This window comes from Carettochelys insculpta, chromosome 10 (assembly GCF_033958435.1).
Source record: "Carettochelys insculpta isolate YL-2023 chromosome 10, ASM3395843v1, whole genome shotgun sequence".
NCBI classification, from domain to species: domain Eukaryota; kingdom Metazoa; phylum Chordata; order Testudines; family Carettochelyidae; genus Carettochelys; species Carettochelys insculpta.
The window spans coordinates 12,756,866-12,776,985 of record NC_134146.1 but is presented as its reverse complement, the minus strand read 5'-3'; the positions used below and the strand labels follow the sequence as shown (position 1 = coordinate 12,776,985).

The window sequence follows — 20,120 nt, the reverse complement described above, 5'->3', positions numbered from 1 at the left end:
TTCTCTAGATTTGCTGCAATGCTTCTCCTAATGCACTCTTGATGGGTAATGGCTGCTATGACTCGTCAAGCTGTGGAAAGGAATGTGACAGGACCACATGACACTGAGTTCCATTTTGTGTACCTGTATTATTCCACAATGCAGTCTGGGAGCTAAGTTTGAAACAAAGGGATCCCACGATATTGAAAGCTTGTATAAGGCAGTGAGTGACATCATCCAGTGTCCTTCACTTCCCCATAACTGAACACCTAAGAGAAGCTCCAGAAGAAAAAGACTTAGAACAGGGGTGGGTAGCCAAGCTACAAAGCAAATTCAAGAAATCTGCAAGCCAGCTTGTATCAAGTGAGAAACTGCTAATTCATAACTAATCTTATCTAGGATGTTTGGATTAATTTGCAGTTTTACTTATTTATGAGGTAATTTTCTTTGATCTTCTTTTATCCCTTATAATCTCTTAAAATCTATCTTTTGTAGTTAATAAGCTTGTTTTTGTTCAGTGTAAACCAGTGTGCCTTTGAGTGAAGTGTTTGGGGACAATCTCAGCTTGGTTAACACAAAAGTGTTGTGTATACCAGTCCTACATCAAGGAGAAAATGAACTCTGTGAGTTTACACTGGGCAGATCTCAGTGCAGTGTAAAACTATACAATTTTTAGTTTGATCTAAAGGGGTAGGGGGTAAAGACCTGGGGATTACTTTAGACCCATAGAATCATAGAATCCTAGGGCTGGAAGGGACCTCAGGAGGTCATTGAGTCCAGCCACCTACCTAAAGCATGATCAACCCTAACTAAATCATCCCAGTCAGGACTTTTTCAAGACAGTATTTAAAAACTTCTAGGGATGGAAATGCCACCACTTCTCTAGGTAACACATTCCAATGCTTTCCCAACAGCCTGGTGAAATGATTTTTTCCTCATATTCAACCTAGACCTCGCCCTCTGTAATTTGAGACCATTGATCCTTGTTCTGCCGTCCATCAACAGTTTGCAGGCTGCTATCAAATCACCCCTCACTCTGTTCTTCTGCAAACTAAGTAAGCTCAAATCCCTCGGCCCCTCCTCATAGGTCATGTGATCCAGTCCCTAATAATTTTCACTGCCCTCTATTGGACCCTCTCCAACGCATCCACATCCTTTCCATACTGGGGGACTCAGAACTGGACACAACACACAAGATGTAGCCTCACCAGTGACAAATAGAGTGGAAGAATAACTTATCTAGATCTGCTGAAAATGCTCCTCCTAATACACTCCAATGTACCATTATCTTTCTTGGCTACAAGGGCACACTGTTGACTCATATCCAGCCTCTTATCCACTGTAATCCCCAGGTCCTTTTCTGCTACACTGCTACCAGTCACTGCCCAGTCTGTAACGTTTGGTATTCTTCCATCCTAAGTGCAGAACTCTGCACTTGCCCATGGTGAACCTCATCAGATTTCTTTTGGCCCAATCCTCCAGTTTATCTTGGTCACTCTGGACCCTATCCCTACCCTCCAACATATCTACCTGTCTCCCTAGCTAAGTGTCTTCTGCAAATTTGCTGAGGGTGCAATCCATCCCCTCATCCAGGTCATTAATAAAGACATTGAACAATACCAGACCTGGAACCAGTCCTGGAGGCATATTCCTTGAAACCGACCTCCAACCAGACATTAAGCCGTTGATCACTACTTGTTGGGCCTGATCATATAGTCAGCTTTCTGTCCACCTTTCTGTCCATTTATCCTATCCATGCTTGCTTAACTTTCAGAAAAAAATATTGTGAGAGACTATATCAAAAGCTTTGCTAAAGTCAAGGTATATCACATCCATTGACTTCCCCATGAGCCAGTTACCTCATCGTAGAAGCTAATCAGATTGGTCAGGCATGATTTGTCCTTGGTGAATCCATGTTGACTATTCCTGATCACTTTCCCCTCTTCCAGTTGCTTCACAATGGATTTTTGAGGATCCCTTCCATGTGTTCCCTTCTTTCCTTTTTTAAATCTGGGCACTATATTTGCCTTTTCCAATCATCTGGGACCTCTCCCAACCTCCATTAGCTTTTAAAGATAATGACCAAAATAACTGCAATGACATTTGCCAATTCCCTCAGTATCCGTGGATGCATTAAATCCAGACCCATGGATTTGTGTATGTCCAGCTTTTCCAAATAGCTCTTGACCTGTTCTTTCCCCACCAAGTGCTTCCCACCTCCTCCCTCCCATACTGCATTGCCTAGTGCAGTAGTCTGGGAGCTGACATTGTCTGTGAAGACAGAGGCAAAAAAGCGTTGAATACTTCAGCTTTTCCCCCATCATCTGTCACAAGGCTAACTTTCTCATCCAAGAAGACCTCCACACCCTCCCTGATCATCCTTTTATTTTTAACATGCCTATAGAAACCTTTCTTGTTACCCTTCATATTTTTCGCTAGCTGCAGTTCCAGCTGTTCTTTCACTTTCCTGATCACTCCCCTACCTTCTCAAGTCACATATTTATACTCCTCCCTCGTCATTTGTCCAAGTCTTCACTTCTTACATGCATCCTTTTTGAGTTTAAGCTCACCCAGGATTTCCTTGGTAAGGAGACAGGTTCAGACGTTGACCTCCAAAACATTTACTTGTACAATTTGATCCAACCGTGTCACAGAAGATCCCTCAGATTCCCAGTAGGCCAAGACCACTATCAGTATAGGGTCTCTCCCTTTTAGACTCTCATTGACCCCCAGAACATTCTCCAAGGTCCTCTCTGTAGAGCAAATACCTGGCCATCTACATCTACATTTACCAAACACTGTGGCATCCGGGAGGTTCTGCTGCAGAGGCCAGATTTGGCACCACAGTACTATCATCTATCATAGACTTCACTCTGAACGTCCAGTCTCCAGTGTGGGATCCTGCTTGGGAATCACATACAATGGAGAACCATAGAGAAAGAAGAATAGCAGGATGAGGAGCTATGAGGGCTGTCCCTGCCAATGCTAGTGGCTTATACAGCCAAGCACTGACACCACCACCATTCTGGCCCCCAGAGGGAGAGTCTGCTCCACGGTGGTTTGTGGGGAGGCTACTGCTGTGGCAAAACTTGTTGGGGGCAGAAGTAGTTTTGTCAACTCTCTCAGACCGGATGCCACTGCCACAAATGGCATCCAGTCAGCAGAGCAAGCAATCCTAGGCAGGAGCAGGGCAGGGTGAGAAGCTCACCCGGCAGCTTCAGGGGATCAGGCAGCAAGCACAGGTGGCATGATTTTAAACAGTGAGTGTGGGGTGCTGCTAAGTAAAACTTCCTGTTGTCTGCTGCTCCAGCGTATTTTCTGTATTTAATGGTGCTGAAAAACACTTCAGCAATAACATATTTTTCTATTACTTTGTGTTCCTTTTGAATTTAGCAAAAAAGCCCTCTCATGAAGAAATACATAACTACACATAAATGTAAGCAATTTCACTGTTCTGACTTTCTTTTGTGGCTTTTTTCTTAAAGACCCAGTTTCTTGGTTCATGTTGTTCTGGAGAATCAGTTTTCATTTTCAAGGCTCTCATTGAGAAATCTTGAAAATGTGACTCTTAAATGCTAAAAACAGCAAAAGGCACATAAAAAGACAGCAGAAATGAATTACTTTTCTATCTGCATGATTTGTAACTGGTCTTCTGATTTGATGGCTCCAGGTCATGATTTCTAAGGCTATGTCTACACTACAGAAATCTTTTGAAGGAAGCCCTTCCAGAAAACCTCTTCCAAAAGAACTTATTTTGAAAGGGTGCATCCACACACAAAAAAGGGGATCAAAAGAGTGATCTGCTCTTTCAAAAGAGCGTCCACACAGCCCCTGCTCTTTCAAAAAGGAGGGGTCAGGGATTGAAAAATGATGCCCCATGAGGACTGATCTTTTGAAAAAAAGGGCCTGCGGAGGAGTGTCTACACATATTCTCTTTTGATAGAAGCTTTCGAAAGGGAGCGTTCTTCCTGAAATGTGAAAGGAAGAGTGATTTTGAACGGACCGCCACATTCTTTCGATTTACTTTTGAAAAAACTTTTTGTGTGTAAACGCTCTGTGGGATCTTTTGAAAGATCCCCCTTCTTTTGAAAAATCTTTCAAAAGAACTTGTTAGTGTTGACGCAGCCCAAATGACTGTGGTTGGCAGTCCAGAGTTTACACCCAAACAATGTAAACTGCACCTTTCAATCAGCTCAGGGTTGCAATTAAGATCCAAAAGATGAGAAAATCATCCTATGCAGAGAGCTTGCATAAAAGCGAAAGTATAATTTGTGTCTTCAGAGCAGAACTTTATTTTAACACAGGGTATTGTATAGACAAAGGTATAAATTCACTTGAAATAAAGGAACCTCAAAAATAATAGTAACAGAGAGGAAGCCATGCTAGTCTATACACTATCAAAACAAAAAGCACTCAAGTAGCACTTTAAAGACTAGCAAAATAGTTTATTAGGTGAGTTTTTGTGGGACAGACCCACTTGGTCTGAAGAAGTGGGTCTGTCCCATGAAAACTCACCTAATAAACTATTTTGCTAGTCTTTAAAGTGCTACTTGACTGCTTTTTGTCTCAAAAATAATAGTGTAAGAAGCTTTATCTATCACTTCTAAAGTGGAAAAAAAGTATGTTGGTAAACCTTTTAACATTTTTATAATGTATAAAGAACACATGTTTGGGCCTGGGGATATTTCTTTCCCTGCTTGCTTTTTCTATTATTAAAATCAGCCTTGGAAGGCTAGAGAACTGGTGGAATTATGACATCATAAGAAACTGAATTGTGAATAACTTAAGAGTAAAACAGTCTCAGAAGGGTAATTGTGTTAGTCTGTAGCTTCACAAAAAAAGGGCAGTTCTGTAGCACCTTGAAGATTAACACAATTGTTTAAGTAATGAGTTTTTGTGCATAAGAGGGTCTTGCCCATGAATGCTCATTACCTAACAAATACATTTCTTCGTCCATAAGGTACCGCACAACAGCTTGTTTTTTAGAGGAAAAGAGAGTTTAAACAGAATATTTAACAGAAATCTCAGGGCTTGTGCAAAGGACAGAAGAGAACCATATAAAAATTAATCGTTTGCTCTTTCCATTCTTCCAAGGTGTGATTTTTCTGAGTGGCTGTCCATGATAGATCATATCTGATATAGATAAATGACAAAGAATGTGACTTAGTGTGTGCACTAAGCAATTCTGAAAAATCACCACTTCAGACAGGAAAAATGAGAGACCTCAAAGAAAAAGGGAGGTTGAATTTAAATCCTAAAAGGGAAGTTTCTGGTTTTTTGGGAAGACACCAGATCACTCTTATGAGTTGCGTACAACTGAAATGTAAATGCTGCTGTAATCCTGACCCTGCTGACCTTGAAGGAAAGTGAGGGGAACTAATCCCTTCCTCCAGAGAGAGGTAAGAAGAACAACGACAAGAATTCCCCTTTCCCACATTCACATACACAAAAAGATCAGTCTGGCTGTGGATATGGCAGGGAGACTCGGGGCACAAATTCTCACAACCCAGCAAATGCTACAGTGATCCCGATGGGAGAATCGGTGGAGTAGCTACAGCTGCTGCAAAACTTTGTTTGGGCTCTAATGTTCCCTAGTGACTCCCAGGGCCATTTTGAGAACAAAGGTACTCCAACAAAAATTCTATAGACTAAGATTGTACTAGCAGAAGTGATTCATTGTTGCATTGGTCAGCAGCAAACTCCGGGATGAGAGGTCCCCTTTACTGCAGCAGAAGTGTTAACACCTTTCCTTCATAGCCCCAGTTAAGGTCCAACAAGCGTATCCAAAACCACACCAACTTCATAGGGTTTTCCGGAGCCTAGGCAGGCTGCTCACAAGAACTGAACATGCCAACTTTGATAACAATTTTTCTGATTTGTCAACCTTGATAATTTTTGGACCTCTGTGCTTTATATAATGAGTCTGTTCTGGTAAGACTATGATCTGAAGAAGAGGGTCTGTCCCATGAAAGCTCATCAATTAATAAATTATTTTGTCTTTAAAGTGCTACTTGACCGCTTTTTTGTTTTGACATACTGATTTCCAGCACTTGATTTTGAAACCCAGTATATCCCCTTCCATTGCTTTAGTGCCCCATGGAATTGGCGTGGTTTTATTCTTCTGTTTTATAGCTTGACAAGGTTAAAAAATTGCGGAAAACGCCTTTAATACAGATATGTTGAGGCTATTACTGCAAAGATATAGTTGAGAAATTAAACACACAATAACATAATTTATCTAAGAAGAATTACCCTACTACGTCAGACCAATGGTCCAGCTAAGACTAAGCATCCTGTCTTCCAAGAGTAGCCTGTGCTAAGTGCTCAGAGCTGTCCTGTCCATAGGGTGAGGTGGGGCAACTTCAAAAAGGCCCTGCATTTTGGGAGGCCCTGTGCTTCAGGAGTGAGGGGAAGGGGGAAGGGAGGGTTGATGCCCACAGTAGGGGTCAGTCCTGCACACACATCTTTTTTCTTTCTTGCCTGCAGCCCCCTGGGCTTGATATCCTCACACTTCCTTCTTCCTCTCGCTGCTGGGGTTGTCTTCTGGTCTTCCCCCTCACTAATGCCTCTCCTGCAGGCAGCCTGCATAATCCTTGCCTTTCCAGACTTCTGCCTTGGCTAGCCAGAACCTTCCCTTTTCCAGCAGTGGGAACTGGATTCCCAGTTTGAAGTCCAGGAAGATGGATTTCAAAATGTAAGGGATGTGTCATTGATCATGATCAGTGAGGTTTCTTTTAATTACATGAACTTAATTATAATTATAAAAAAGAGCTATGACATAACATTATAATTATACTGCTGGCATTATCAATATTTAACCTGCAGCCAGAAAGTGCCCTTGAACTTCACTGTAATGATTTCATCTGTATCAAAAGGCTAATGGGTAGCCCCATACAGGTCTTATTCCAGACCCTGAAATCCCCAAGGGATGGCCCTGCAATTACTGAGTGATCCATTCTCAGGTTCCGGCAATCAAAATCTAGGGACATACAGACTATGGGATTGCATCCATGGCCATCTGGCTAATAGCCATTGATTATCCTCCATGAATTTATTCAATTCTTTGTTAAAGCCAGTTATTACTTTGGTCTTCACAACATCTTCTGGCAACAAGTTCCACAGGATGACTGTGAGTTGTGTAAAATACCTCTTCCTTCTTTGTTTTTAAACCTGCTGTTTATTAATTTCATTGGGTTAATTTCTTATATAGCATGAAGGAGTAAGTAGCACTTCATTAGTTTCTCCACTCACTTCATAGATGCTAGGGTCCTTGCCTAGCTATGCATACAGGTGCCAAATGTCATTAGTAGACTGCTATTTTATTAATGAAAGGTTACAATCCTCAAACAATATGTTTAAACAAAACATTTAGTGTGGCTCAATAGTATTGTACAGGTTCTTTAAAAATTCACTGGAAAACTTTAGTTTCAGACTATTTTTTAAGTTCCTTCACCAAATCCCAAAAAATCAGTTATTCACACAATTGCAGTAATTTGGCCATAATTTTAAGATTTTTCATCTAAATTTAAGCTCCTAACAGCTTGCAACTAGGGACGCAAAAGAGACAATGTCATAGAATCACAGAAGATTAGGGTTGGAAGGAACCTCAAGAGGTCATCTATTCCAACCCCCTGCTCAAAGCAGGACCAACCACAACTAAAACTTTCCAGGCAGGGTTTTGTCAAACATGGCCTTAGAAACCTCGCAGAGGCCCTGCCTACATTTTCCCCCTTCTTTGAAGGGGGCATGGTAACCAGGGTGATGGGAGATTACTAATGAAGTGTTGTGATACATATGCACCACTTCATTAGGCAAATTCTCCCCTGCGGCAACTTCAAAGTGCCAAAACTTTGGGGAGTAAAGGCACTTCGAAGTGCCCACAGCTACATGGCATGCTGGCACTTCAAAGTTTGACACTTCAGAGTTGCTGTGGGGAGAATTTGCCTAATGAAGTGCTGCATATGCATCACAACACTTCATTAGTAATCTCACATCACCCTGTTAACCACGCCCCCTTCAAAGAAGGGGGCAAGTGTAGACAAAGCCAGGAAGGAGATTCAGTCACTTCTCTGGGCAACCCATTCCAGTGCTGGCACCCCGAGAGCATTGCACTTGATACTGGCTGCCAACTAGATGTTGAGCCATTGATCACTACTCATTGAGCACAACAATTGAGCCAGCCTTCTTTCTATAGTCAACAGCCTTCAGGAGTGGATGTACCTGGGAGTGGAATTCCTCGGGGCATCTAGAATCTGCACAATTCACTGTGTTAGGATGCCAAGATCCTGCAGGATTCCCCTGGCTGGCAGTGAGCTGCAATGGAGGGTGTTAATTTGCCAGGTTGATGATTTTATGGAGGAAGAGCTCCCCTCATCAAGTGATTAGGGATTTCCTGGGCCGGAATCAGGCCCACATTAGCTACTTGGGTCACTGATCTGTCCTGAATTGGAGACTCCTTGGTGAGGATGTGAGACATTCTCTGAGGCAGGCAGTCTCCCTGGGTTTGTATGGAGGGTCGGGCATATCTTCTCAGGGCTGGGGCCTGGAGATTCTCTGGGATGATAAGAGCTCCCTTTGTGGGAGTCAGATAACCCCTTTGTGTATTTTGCTGTAGTAGTGGGTGTCTGTGGGAGTGGTGAGGATGTTCTCTGTGGGAATGGCTCTTTCAATGGGCGGGTTCCTTTGTGAGAGTAAGGGGTGGGTATGGGGCTAAAGGGTTCCTTGGGGCAAGTGGGGTCACTGAGGGCACTGCACTGGAGGAAGGGCTCTGTAGGGCACGGGGTAAGGCAGTGACAATTGGTGCCTAGGGGGTGAGAGAATACACAGAGGGCCACCCAGAGGGGCAGGTAGGGGCATGTACAGGCACTCCACTTAGTAATTTAAATGTTAATTGGGGCCTAGAGGGGCGGTGTACCTCCTGAATGCTACCACAAGTCACCTGTGTCACTGGGCATGGGATATGGGCAATGGGAAGGTACATGGAGGCAGGGTGCCCCAGGAATGGGGTTATATAGGGAACAGCAAAGGTGGCAACTTATATAGGCTTGTGGTGCCCAGACAGCAGAAATCGTCCTGGCCCAGAGCCTGGCTCCAGCAAAGTTTGGGGTGGGTTCTTCCCCTTGCACTGCCAGCTGCCCCTGCTGCTCCCCGCACAGGGCTCTCCTTGAAATTTCTGGGGCCTACCGAAGTTACCTAAAGGTTCCACTTCTCCCCACCCCGATGCAGCTTCTGCTGGGGCTTCCTGCCTGCCCCTCCCATGGCTTCCCTTGTGCTCCCCAACATGTGGCTTTTGCCATGGCTCAGGGCTTCCCTTGCACCCACCCTGGCACAGCTTTGGCTGGGGCTCAGGGCTTCTCTGGAGCCTGCAGAGACTGAGGTATCCTCTCGCCTCCAGCGTGGCAGGAGGGAGTCCTCAGCTCATTGGCCAGATGGCTGACAGGGGCATGGGGGCCGGTAGTGAGGCGCGGGGCCGGAAGAAGGCAGCCCTCCTGCGGGTGGCCAAGAGAGCACTTGCGGCGAGCGGCTGTGCCAGGGAGGAACCAGGGGACTCCGGCCCGGGCCTTCCAGCACGTGGCTGCACAGAACCGAAAACTTCCGTGCTCCAAATCTTCGGGTGCCCCGCGCAGCGGCGTGTTCTGCTTGTTCCTAAGGCGTTCCCGTACCCGTACCCGTACCCGCACCCGCCCCACGCCCCAGCCCTGCAGGCTGCACCCGGGCCTGGGGGTCGTCCCCATCAGCCGCGCGGTGGGGCTAGAACAACTCCCCGCTGCTTGCGCCACACCTCCGCCACCCGCCCCGGCAGCCGTGCGTGCGCGCCCGCTTTGCTGGGAGCGCTGTGCGCAGAGACACCCTCACACCCCGTCTCCTGCCCACCAGCAAGATTCCCGCAAAGCTCAGGCCCTGGAGGGCGGGGCCCATGGGAGCGGAGCTGGGATCGCTGGGGCTGTAGACGGGCCAGGGCTCCCCGACGGGAGGGGGGGGCGCTGGGAGGCTGAGGGGGCAGAGCCCGGCTCCCCCGTATGGGGAGTCCCCTCGCTCTCGGCGCTGACCCTCTGCGGCTCCGCCCTAGAGGCCGGCGTAAGGGGCCTGACACGTACTGAGCCCCACCCCTGGGCGGCCGGGCCGCAGGAAGGAGGTGGCGGGTAAGGCAGAGCTGTGCGGAGCCTCTCGTGCGCCCCGGGCCAGGCCGGCGGCCCCACGTCAGCAAAGTCACTTCCGGCCCAGGCGCCGTGCCCGCCCTGTGAGCGCCCCGGGGCAGCTGCGCCTGGCGGCGGGCATAGGGGACACACCCGGCTGGGGGCGGGGCGGACACAGCTATTACCGCCCCCCCGCCCCTCCGCGGCCCCCTACTTCGGCCTCTCCTGGCGGCTGGCCGCTGCCGGGCAGACAGGCCTGAGCTCGGGCCGGACTCGAGCGGATTCGGCCTTACGGCGGCAGCTCGCTGGAGAGGTTGGTGGTGACAGGCTGGCCTCGGTTTGCCCTCCAGCCGCTCGCCGCCCGGGAGCCTCCTGCGGAGCCTTGTGTCCTTCCCCGACCCCGGCAGAGTGGGGGACGCGTCTCGTCATTTACCCGTAACGTTGGCTTTCACGTGTCCATAGCACAACACAAGAGCTGTGTCCTTGAGCTGCCTTTCTGTGGTGCAGGGGCCTGCGCTTTACCCTCACCCAGAGTGGCTGGCATAGGGGGTAGCAGTGTGGAGATGGCGGGTGTCGGCTGAGGCTTCACTATTAGCCTGATCTGTCCATAAGCCAGAGGAGAAAAAGAAGACTTAGTTCAAGGAAACAAATAGACCAACCCCCACGATGTATATGTGACTGGAGATAAGGCATTGGGTTTGTGTAGCTCTTTAAATCTGTTTTGGATTTTTAAACAGAGGCAAGATGATTTGTAGGCACTTTTAAGAGACAACGTTTTCTATCATTTTTGGCTGCAGTAGCCATTTCTCCTCACACCAGGTTAAATAAATACACGTCTTTAAATTAAATGAGTGTAGAGTATATTATCTGTGGCTGCGAAATGCCACATAAATATTTTCTCTTAACAAGCAGTGAAAATGAAAATTGAGGGGTGGTGAGGATGGATAGCTACTATGTCAAAAAGTGGATGTTTGTAGCTGTTCATAGGAGAATGCCAGTAAAAAAGGGAGGGGAAAAAATGCAAAACCAGATCACTTCAACTGTTTTGCTTTGATTTTCTTGTAATATGTGGCATGCCTCCTTGCCTTCAGTGTTAAGAGCTTTTGTGACATGCATCAGTTGGTGCCTAATATTACCAACAGTGCCAAATGTGATGACATTCAAAGCTTCAACAAGAAGGGTCAGGCAATGTCAGAGCTGGCATAGTTTGCCTCTTCAGCTTTGTAGTGTGACAATATGGGTAATTAGTTCATTTACCCTATACTTTTATTTACTATCTTGACCCAACTATGACAGTATAAAGTGTGTTACAGATTGAACTCCTCTAGTCTGGCACTCTTGGGACCTGACTGATGCTGAATGAGAGAATTAGCTAGCCCATGGGAGGACAATATTGTCTAGCACAATGCTTCCACTTTATACTGGGCTCTTAGAAGACATTTAGGGGTAAAATACATCTAATTAACAGCAGAGATTGCTGAGAGCCAGGACTAGTGGCTGTAAACAAACTTTATGGGACTATGGGGAAACTTGGCCACACCCTTGGTAAGTGGTAGCCAGTTTAACTAAAATCATGCCTGATTATGGATGTAGCCAGATGAGATCATTCCAGATTAGAGAGGTTTAACCTCTGCGTGGTTTTGGCATCCACACGTAAATTGTAATTTATTTCTGTAACTTTAGAAGTGCAAATTCCTGAATTTCACTTTTTAAACAGAAGATGACCTGCAGTTATTTTGCTTTAGAGGGTGAGCTTTCCAGATTTTGCGAGATAAGCAGCATTGACATGGGTTGGGTCAGGCCTGTGGAGAGACCTCAAAGAAACAAAGATGTATTTGCTGGAAGTGCAGTTGGTGATTCTTTTCTGTGGATCAGTGTTGATCCTGTGCCTGCTATAAAAGAGCATTGAAACAGTTTGTCTTTTGTTCTGTCTTTTAGTGGTGCAGTGTAAAGCAAAACAGAGGCCCTTATTACTTGTGGTTATGAAGGCCTCAATTCTACAAGCACGCATATGAGTTCTTGACATGCCAGTGTTTACAGGATTGGAAGTTACAAATCACATGGAACTCTTTAAAAGTGTAGAAATTCAGATGTTAGTGTTTGGATCAAACTCCAATTTGGATAATAACATGCTTCATGCTCAGATTTTTCCTGAAGTTACCAGTCAATATGTAGCTTTTACTTAGTGTCCTGTGTGGTTTTGTATCCTTACTTTGTGCTGCTAAATGGCTTCTGCACCTAAAGAGTGGATAAAGTGATTCTTGTACATACAAACTGTAAAATGATTTGGGATCCTTCAGTATGAAAGGTACTAATATGATTTTTCTACTTTAGAAATGAACCTATTAGTAGTTTTTAATTTAATTGTATTATTATTACTAGTATGATAGCTGCTTGGAACTTTGTTTTAGATCAAGCATGTCAAACATGCTGCGCAGGGACATTTTTTGTGGTTTATGACTCCAGGCTTTTAGTCTGACATGCTCTAGTTTTGTTAAGTAGATACATAAAGAAATGAAATGGCATAAGCCTGCAGTAATACACAACGTATAAAAATGTGATACAGTTTAAGCATTACAATAAAAGGCATAATTTTAAAAATAGCAATTTATTAGAGAAAATAAGTGAAATCCTCCATACCTTCATGTTTGTTTAAAGACCCACAGTTTCATCTTTGCAGATGTTGTTTGTCAACTCCATATGGGACAGAGAGTCTTGAATGCACCTGTTGCTTTCCTTATCCTGGTGTTGATAGGTTGGGTTCTTCCTCCATCTCTGCCCATGATACTCCCCAAATAGGTGAACTGCTCCACATCTTCCAGGTTGTCCTCTCCCTGTGTGATGGTAGTGTTGCTCGACTTCTTGGTCTTTCCCTTGTTAATGCTCAGTCCAGTCATGGAGGCAGTTTTGTCTCATGTTGAAATCTTGTCTGCCATGCTTTCATGTCGATGTGAAAGGAAGGTGACATTGTCAGCAAAATCAATGTCCTCTAGCTGTTTGATATGCCCTGTTTTTGGCCATCTGTTGTCCTGCTCATAATACAGTCCACTGTGATCAAGAAGAGAAAAAGTGATAATAGGCACCCTGGTCATGCTCCTGAGAGTATGCTGAAGGATTCTGTCAAGATGCTGTTGTGAACAAGTTGCCATCTCAAGGCATCATACATTCAACGGATCAGGTTAATAATTTTGGATGGGATGTCAGAGTGTCGCAGCAGTTTCCGCAAAGCAAAGGGAAGAACAGGCTGGCTTCTGAAGCGAGGCATCTTGTACTGACCAAATAGCAACTCTGAGTGATCATAAAACAGTCGCTTGAGTGAACTCCTGCCATACTTAACCTTCGTAGACTTTGAAAAAGCCTTCAACAGCATTGGTAGAGAGAACCGGTGCCCTAGCATCTTGTTGAGCAGCACTGGACATCTGAGGCATAAACCACAAGTTTTGAACCTTTTCATCTGTTAAAATTCATATATTTTTGTAAGAGAAGGGGTGTTTCCTAAATTCTGATTTCTCCAAGGTAATTAAATTCTACTTACCTTCATTTCCCATGCCATTTCAGTTGAATATTTTTATTAATTTCTTGTTTTCAATTTATGCATAGAGCTACTGTATCTTGCTAAGTAGCTAATGTAAACTGGTTTCATGTAAGTATGGAATAAAGTGTGCTCCTAGCCGTCCTTAAAAGGATGTTTGGCTGAGCACTTAGGTAACGAATGTGTTCAGAGATCCTTAGATGAAAGGAACTGTAGTCTTACATATTAAAACTTTATTTTAAACCATAAATATAGTAGTTTTAAGTTTTGAAAGGAGCATATAGCAGGAGATTTTAAAAATAAAGGCCTTGTTTTAGAAACCACATCTTTGACAGCTTTAAGGCAGTGTATCACCTAAGTCTAATATCACCTCTGGGAAGTAGCTAACTATTATTATCACCATTTTATAGACTGAGAGATGGATAAGGATATGAATTTCAGAAGTGCTGAATGACTGTTTCCATTAAGGTCAGTGGGAATACTGCAATCTCAGAGCTTCTGAAAACAAGCCCATACGTTATTGTAAGGTTTATGGTTCCACAGGTAGTCTGTAACATAACTAGTGATAGAACCCAGATCTCCTGATAGTATTTGGCTTCAACCACAAGGTTATTCTCCCTAATTATATTATTTGCCATATAACTCTCTCTTAAGACTGCATTGCATAAGTGTCTGGCTGTTAGGTATCTCCTGTTCAATGCCTGTAAAACAAACAAACGTGTATCAGCAGTCAAAACTGGTGAATTACTTGTGCACAACTTCCCTCAAAAGGAGATGGTTGTCCCTTTCAATTCTAAGCTATGCTATGTAGGAGAGGGGGTGCAGCTTGTTTCTTTTTCTGAAAACCATTAGTGGCATGCCCTGACAAATTGGAGCAGTTGTTAGGGATTAAATTTAGCACAGTAGATTTTCACTGACTAAACCCAGTATAGATGCTGTACCTGGTGTTGTTTGCAAACCCATTTATACTAACAGGTACAAATTGGTGTGTGTTGGCACATACTGGTAGTTAAATTGTTACAGGCTTTTCCTAACTTTATGTTGCAGCTCTGACATTAAACAAATGAATCAAAGTACTATGGTTTATACAATAATTATTTTTATGTGACACATGAAATAAATGTCAGCCTCTTGGCACGAAGTGTAAAGATTTGACAACTGACAGTCATTTAATTGGCAAGATATTTCTACTTTGTTTGACTAGTTAAGAGAGTTCTACTCTATATGGGTGTAAGTAAACTACATGTTTTATATTTATTGAAAGTTTAAAGACATTATTAGCCATATTAACAACAGAACTCAAATTTTAAAAGAACACATCTACATTGGGGTAACAGGGTTGACAGCTACAGAGAAATGCGTGGTTTTCTTTCTCTTGGTACTGGCAGATTTTTGCCTTTGATACAGAGTCAGCACTAGCATTTTTTCATGAGAAACAGGTGTCTTGTCAGTTGCACTGCAGCTTAAACAGCTTTGTAGAACTTATGATCAGTTTCCATTCAGGCCTAGAGCCATCTACCTAGTTCCTAAAACAAGCATGTTTGGTTTTCATTTCTTTATCTCCCCCAGTACAGCTGAAATAGAACGTAAATTGCCCAGCCTTTCTTGAATCTGAGAGATCAAATGCTCCCTTTTTAGAATAGTAAAGTTAACATTTCCCTTGTATTTCATTTGTCTAAGGAGCTTAGATTTAAAAGCAGTTATCGCTCTTCGTCCTGTTCTTTTTGCTATTACTTTGCTTGATTTTTAAACCTTTAGTTAATTAATGTCATACAGAAGGTTGTGTGAATGTGTCTTGTCTACATCTGAGAAGAACCTCATCCAGCTGGTAGTGTAGCTGTGTTAGTGCAGAGCTCTGTGCATAGACAGCTTCAAGAAAGGATAACACTAACTCAGTTGACACAAATGCTAGCCTGTCTTATTCTGTGTTCAGGGGCTGACACTGGCCCAGCAACCTTGACTGCCACATCACGGCCATGTCTACACTATACAGTGCACATTGTCAGTGTATAGCTGTTGAATTTTGTATGTTCCTCAGGTATGTAGGGGCTACTTGCATTGGCACTGTGCACACACGCCCTGAGCACTTGTACAGGGCTAACGCACAGAAAAAAACAGTCTCCCAGATCCTGCCTGCCAGCAGCCCCCACCGATCAACTTTTCCCCTTCCCTCCCAGTGCCTGATCACCCTGCATGGATCAGGTGTTCGGTAGCATGCAAGAGGTACTGGAAGAAAGGGGTAGAAGTGGGTATGGGACATGCTCAAGGGAGGGGCAGAAAGAGGTGGGGCAGGAAGAGGTGGGCTGCGGGGTGGAAAGAGACCAGGTAAGCATGAGACTTAGAAGAAGGGGTGGAGTGGGGGCATGGCCTGGGATTGAGCAACCCTCGGGATAATTAGAAGTTGGTGCCTGTTGCTGGAAGGGATCTCGAGAGGTCATTTATTCCGGTCCCCTGCATGTTACACAGATTTAAGTATTACCTACCCTCCCTGCCAGGTGTTTGTCTGACCTGTCCTTAAAAATCTCCAGTGATGGAGATTCGATGGCCTCCCTAGAATTTCTTTGGGATCAGTTTGCTGATAGATGTTGGGACCGGGGGGAACATTTCAAGATGGTCAGTGGTGGTGGTCTTGGAGTAGGTGCACATAATGTAGTGCTGCTTCTGGGTGGGATTGCCTCATAATGAAGATTTGGGTCAATGAGCAATGGCTGCAGAACCTTTAAATGCAAAAAGCTGCATTCCTTGGCTTTGTGTGCCAGGTCTGCCCCAGCCCTCCAGTGCAGAGACACCAAAAGGAGAGCTGCAGTGACAGTAGAGAATGGATTGGTGTTTTATTCCTGGGAAAATTCTTTACCCAAAAAAAAAAAATTGTGTGCACAATATTTTAAAATTCTGTGAAATTCTGCATATTTTATTTGTCGAAATGATACAATATAACCATAAGTTTTATTATTTTGGTTCTTTCTTCCAAATACTTGTTAGCAAGTATGTCCGTATCAATACAGACAATTAGAAAAATTCAAGAAACGTTTTAAGACAACTACATTGCTTACTAGGCGTATTAATACAGAAGTTCAAGTACTAGAGGGTATGTCTCCCTGGTCTGGCACCCTCAGGATGCTAGTGATCCTAAACATGGGATTTTTCCAGAGTAAGGGAAGTTAATGCCTCCCTGATCCTGTCTGTCCCCTCTGTCCCTGTGGCTGAGGCTCCCTGGACCACCTGCCATGACTTGCTGCCACGTGTGGCTCCCTGGCCCACCTCCTAGGCAACTGCCAGGGGATGCCGGTGCTCTGGCCCTAGTCCCAGTCCCGTGTGCTCCAGCGCCCCCCACAGGACTGCCGGGGAATGCTGCCTCTGGCCCCGGCTTCAGTGCTCCCCACAGGGTTGCCAGAAGGCCTGTTTGGCTTGCTCTCCTGCCTTGGCTCTCTGGTCCAGGAGCATCCCTGCTCCTGCTGGATGAGGGGATGTTGCTGGACGAGAGAGTGTCAGTTTTAGGACGTGCAACCTGTAACTCATTTAAACTGCACATAAAACATTTTTCTGCACCCCTCAGAAGCAGTGCAAAGGCTTGCGGGGAGCTGGGATAATAGAAGAACTGAGCGAGAGGGCAGTAATTGCTGGGAAGGAACCTGGGAGTGAACTCAAAGGGTAGTTGGCTCTTGTGGGAGGCACAGAGCACAGGGTTTTGCAGGGGAAGGGTCTGTTGGGGAGCCTCCTGCAAGCAGAGCCCAGCTGACGCTACCCTCTCCAATTTAGTCAGGCACCTCTGCCCTGTCCCTGCACCCCCATTCTTCATTCAGCCCCTGGGTCAATGTCCGCCTGGTAGCTCCTGTGCACATCCTAGTCTGTCCCAAGAAGCTTTTCTGACCCTTGCCTGTATGATTTCTCCCTGTCTGTTCCCTCTCATATCTCATACCTCCTCACCCTACCTAGCGGGCACGGCACTGTGAGGAAGGTAGCCTCTGCTCCCTTCCTCTGTGGCTTTCTGCTCTAGCTGCCCACTCTTCTGGTGCCATAGTGGTCCCGAATGGACAAAGGGTGTAACTGGAGCTTTGATTCATGTCCCCATCAGAATCAATTATTCTGTGCTTGGCGAGGTGTATAGTGGGAATCTGCAGAGGACATTAATTCTGGACTTGTGCACAGAATTCCCCAGGAGTAGCAATTGCTCTCTGCAAGCCTTCTGTGCTCTATTGCTACCAATCAATGGGAAATTATTTAGAGTTGAAAAATCCGGAGCGAGGGGCATCGTCATGCAAGTGTTTAGGGCCATTAATCATCTCCTGCTATGCAGAATTATGCCTATTGGCAGTGTGCAGGACATAGTAAATATATTTGCAGCAATGGGGTTTCTGAACTACTGTGGGGTAAAAGGTAACATGCTTATCCCTATTTTGGCAGCTGCTTATCTTGCCACAGAACACATCAACAAAAAAAGCCACTCTTCTATGGAAATGCAAGTACTGGTGGATCACTGGAGATACTTCATCACTACTAATACGGGCTAGTCAGGGAAAGTGCATGACTTCTTTGTTCATGAAGACAAGACTGTTCAGAAAAATGCAGTCCATGCCGTTCTTTCCTGAAAGGCAGATTGAAATGCCAGTAGTGATTCTGAGGGACTCAGCCTATCCCTGGCTTATGAGCTGTAATTGTAAATTGACCAACTGGACAGCACCAAGGCAAGAATGAGCTACTGGGTCAGCAGGTGCACAATGATTGTTGACTGTGGTTTTGGTAGATTGGGTCTCTGTGAGACTAGCAGCCTGTAACTCGTCCTTGTGTGATCTTTCAAAGGGTCTCTGCTGCCCCATTCCCAAATGGTTTTCTGTGGTTAGCACCTGGTCAGGATGATTCCTGGCCTCAGCCTCTAATTAGAGCCCATGGCCTTTTTCAGGTGGTTTGGGCTGTGTTTCTGGAGGCAGCTTGGTGCAGAAGAGTTATTCATTCGCTGTCCTAGGGCTTTCTGCCTCCCTACCTTCCTTGAGCTCCCTCCTTTTCCAACAGACTTGTATTGGTTGTGGTTGTGAGTGCCTGCTTCCAAGCTTGTCAGTTGTGGCAGCTGCAGGCGTGTTTGGTCAGGCTGCTTGCTTGTAAGTTTGAGAGATTTTCCTTCACTTTTTGCCTGTGGTCTGAATGGGGTATATGAACCCCATTGTGCTGTGTCTTGTGTCTTGTTGCAGAGGGAAAGCTGCCACCAGCGTGGAGGTAGAACAGTTGGATGCTGATTTTGAACAGCCAGGCACAAAGACTATTACATGAGCCCAGCTTGGAGTTCTGGGCCTGAAGAAGGTTGGAAAGGGCGCTATAATGCTCAGCCAACGATAGTGTTCTGTGCTGGAATATTTTATCGTTATAGAGCAGGCAACTAGTGTGTGTGGGGCAAGGGGCAGAAACAAAAGGAGCATCAGCCAAAAGAGGCCACATGACGAAACACCTTTGACATTTCCCTGCCCCCACCAGCACAGGGCCTTCATATTTTCTCCCATCATGTTCCTTCCCCATCCTACCTGGGGAGGGTGTCAGTGTGTCTGCACCAAGCAGCGACTTCCCATGCAGCATGGCCAGAGGCTGCCTGTGACTTGGGAGAGTGCTGCCGCTCCCTCCCAGGCGGAGCGAGTTCTGTTTCACTGTGCTGCACTGCGCTGGGCAGCCTGGCCAGAGGCTGCCTGGGAGAGTGCAGCAGCCCAGCAGCATGGCTCTGGCCCCACCTCTTCCCTGCCAGCTGTTGGCCCCTGGCCTGCCCCACAGCATTTGTGAAAGGTCATGTGATCCTTTCTGTCCTTCCCCTAGTCCCCCTTGTTGGGCGCTGCTAAGAACTGTGTAATGCTTGTAGGTATGTGCCTGTGTGTGTAGGTGTTTTCATTAATCTGTGCAGTGTGTGGTGCTTGCTATACCTTTACAAGTACTGTTTTCTTTGACTACCACTGTTACACTATTAGTTTTGAAGTAATAATGGTAGTTTAGTTCTTCAAAAATAGAACTTTATTCAATGAGGACAGAACCAATGTGTAAACCTCCCTCCCACCCAGGCAACCTTATGTAATCATTCAGCGTAACAGGTGAAAACATATAGAACAGAAATGAACATTGGTACATTTGAGTACACAAATACAGTCCCTTGGGGATACACATAAGCCAACCGTGCTTCTCACACAGAAGGTGTGTAAAGCTGGCATGGAGTGGATGGGTAACAATGTGCATTGTGATACCACATTGTAAGTTAGGGGAGGGTAGAGAACAGCAACTCTGGTGTTCTGTAATGATTGCAAGGGGTGGGAAGTCTGGATATTTTGAACTGTAGATCAGCCATGATCTGCAGCATTTATATTTGCTTCCTTAAAGACCCATATCTGATGCATTTCCCTCTTCTTTTCCTGCTGGGACTTCTGAGTCTTCTTCTGTGGTGTCAGACGCATTGGCCTTCCAAGCCCTTTGGTACAGGCTAGCAGTGGCTTGAAAACCTCACC

At 45.4% G+C, this 20,120-nt stretch overlaps 1 protein-coding gene across 10 annotated transcripts in view; it reads left to right on the top strand.

Annotated features, from left to right (window-relative positions):
* The first annotated feature begins 9,972 nt into the window (after positions 1 to 9,972).
* The window catches only part of NMNAT3 (nicotinamide nucleotide adenylyltransferase 3), a 62,546-nt gene continuing 52,398 nt past the window's right edge, over positions 9,973 to 20,120 (top strand). For 2 of the 10 annotated variants that reach the window (XM_075004643.1, XM_075004652.1), the window contains exon 1: positions 10,144 to 10,550. The gene's annotated coding sequence lies outside the window, so the exon portion shown is untranslated. The other 8 variants (XM_075004644.1, XM_075004649.1, XM_075004645.1 and 5 more) reach the window with 8 other exon arrangements.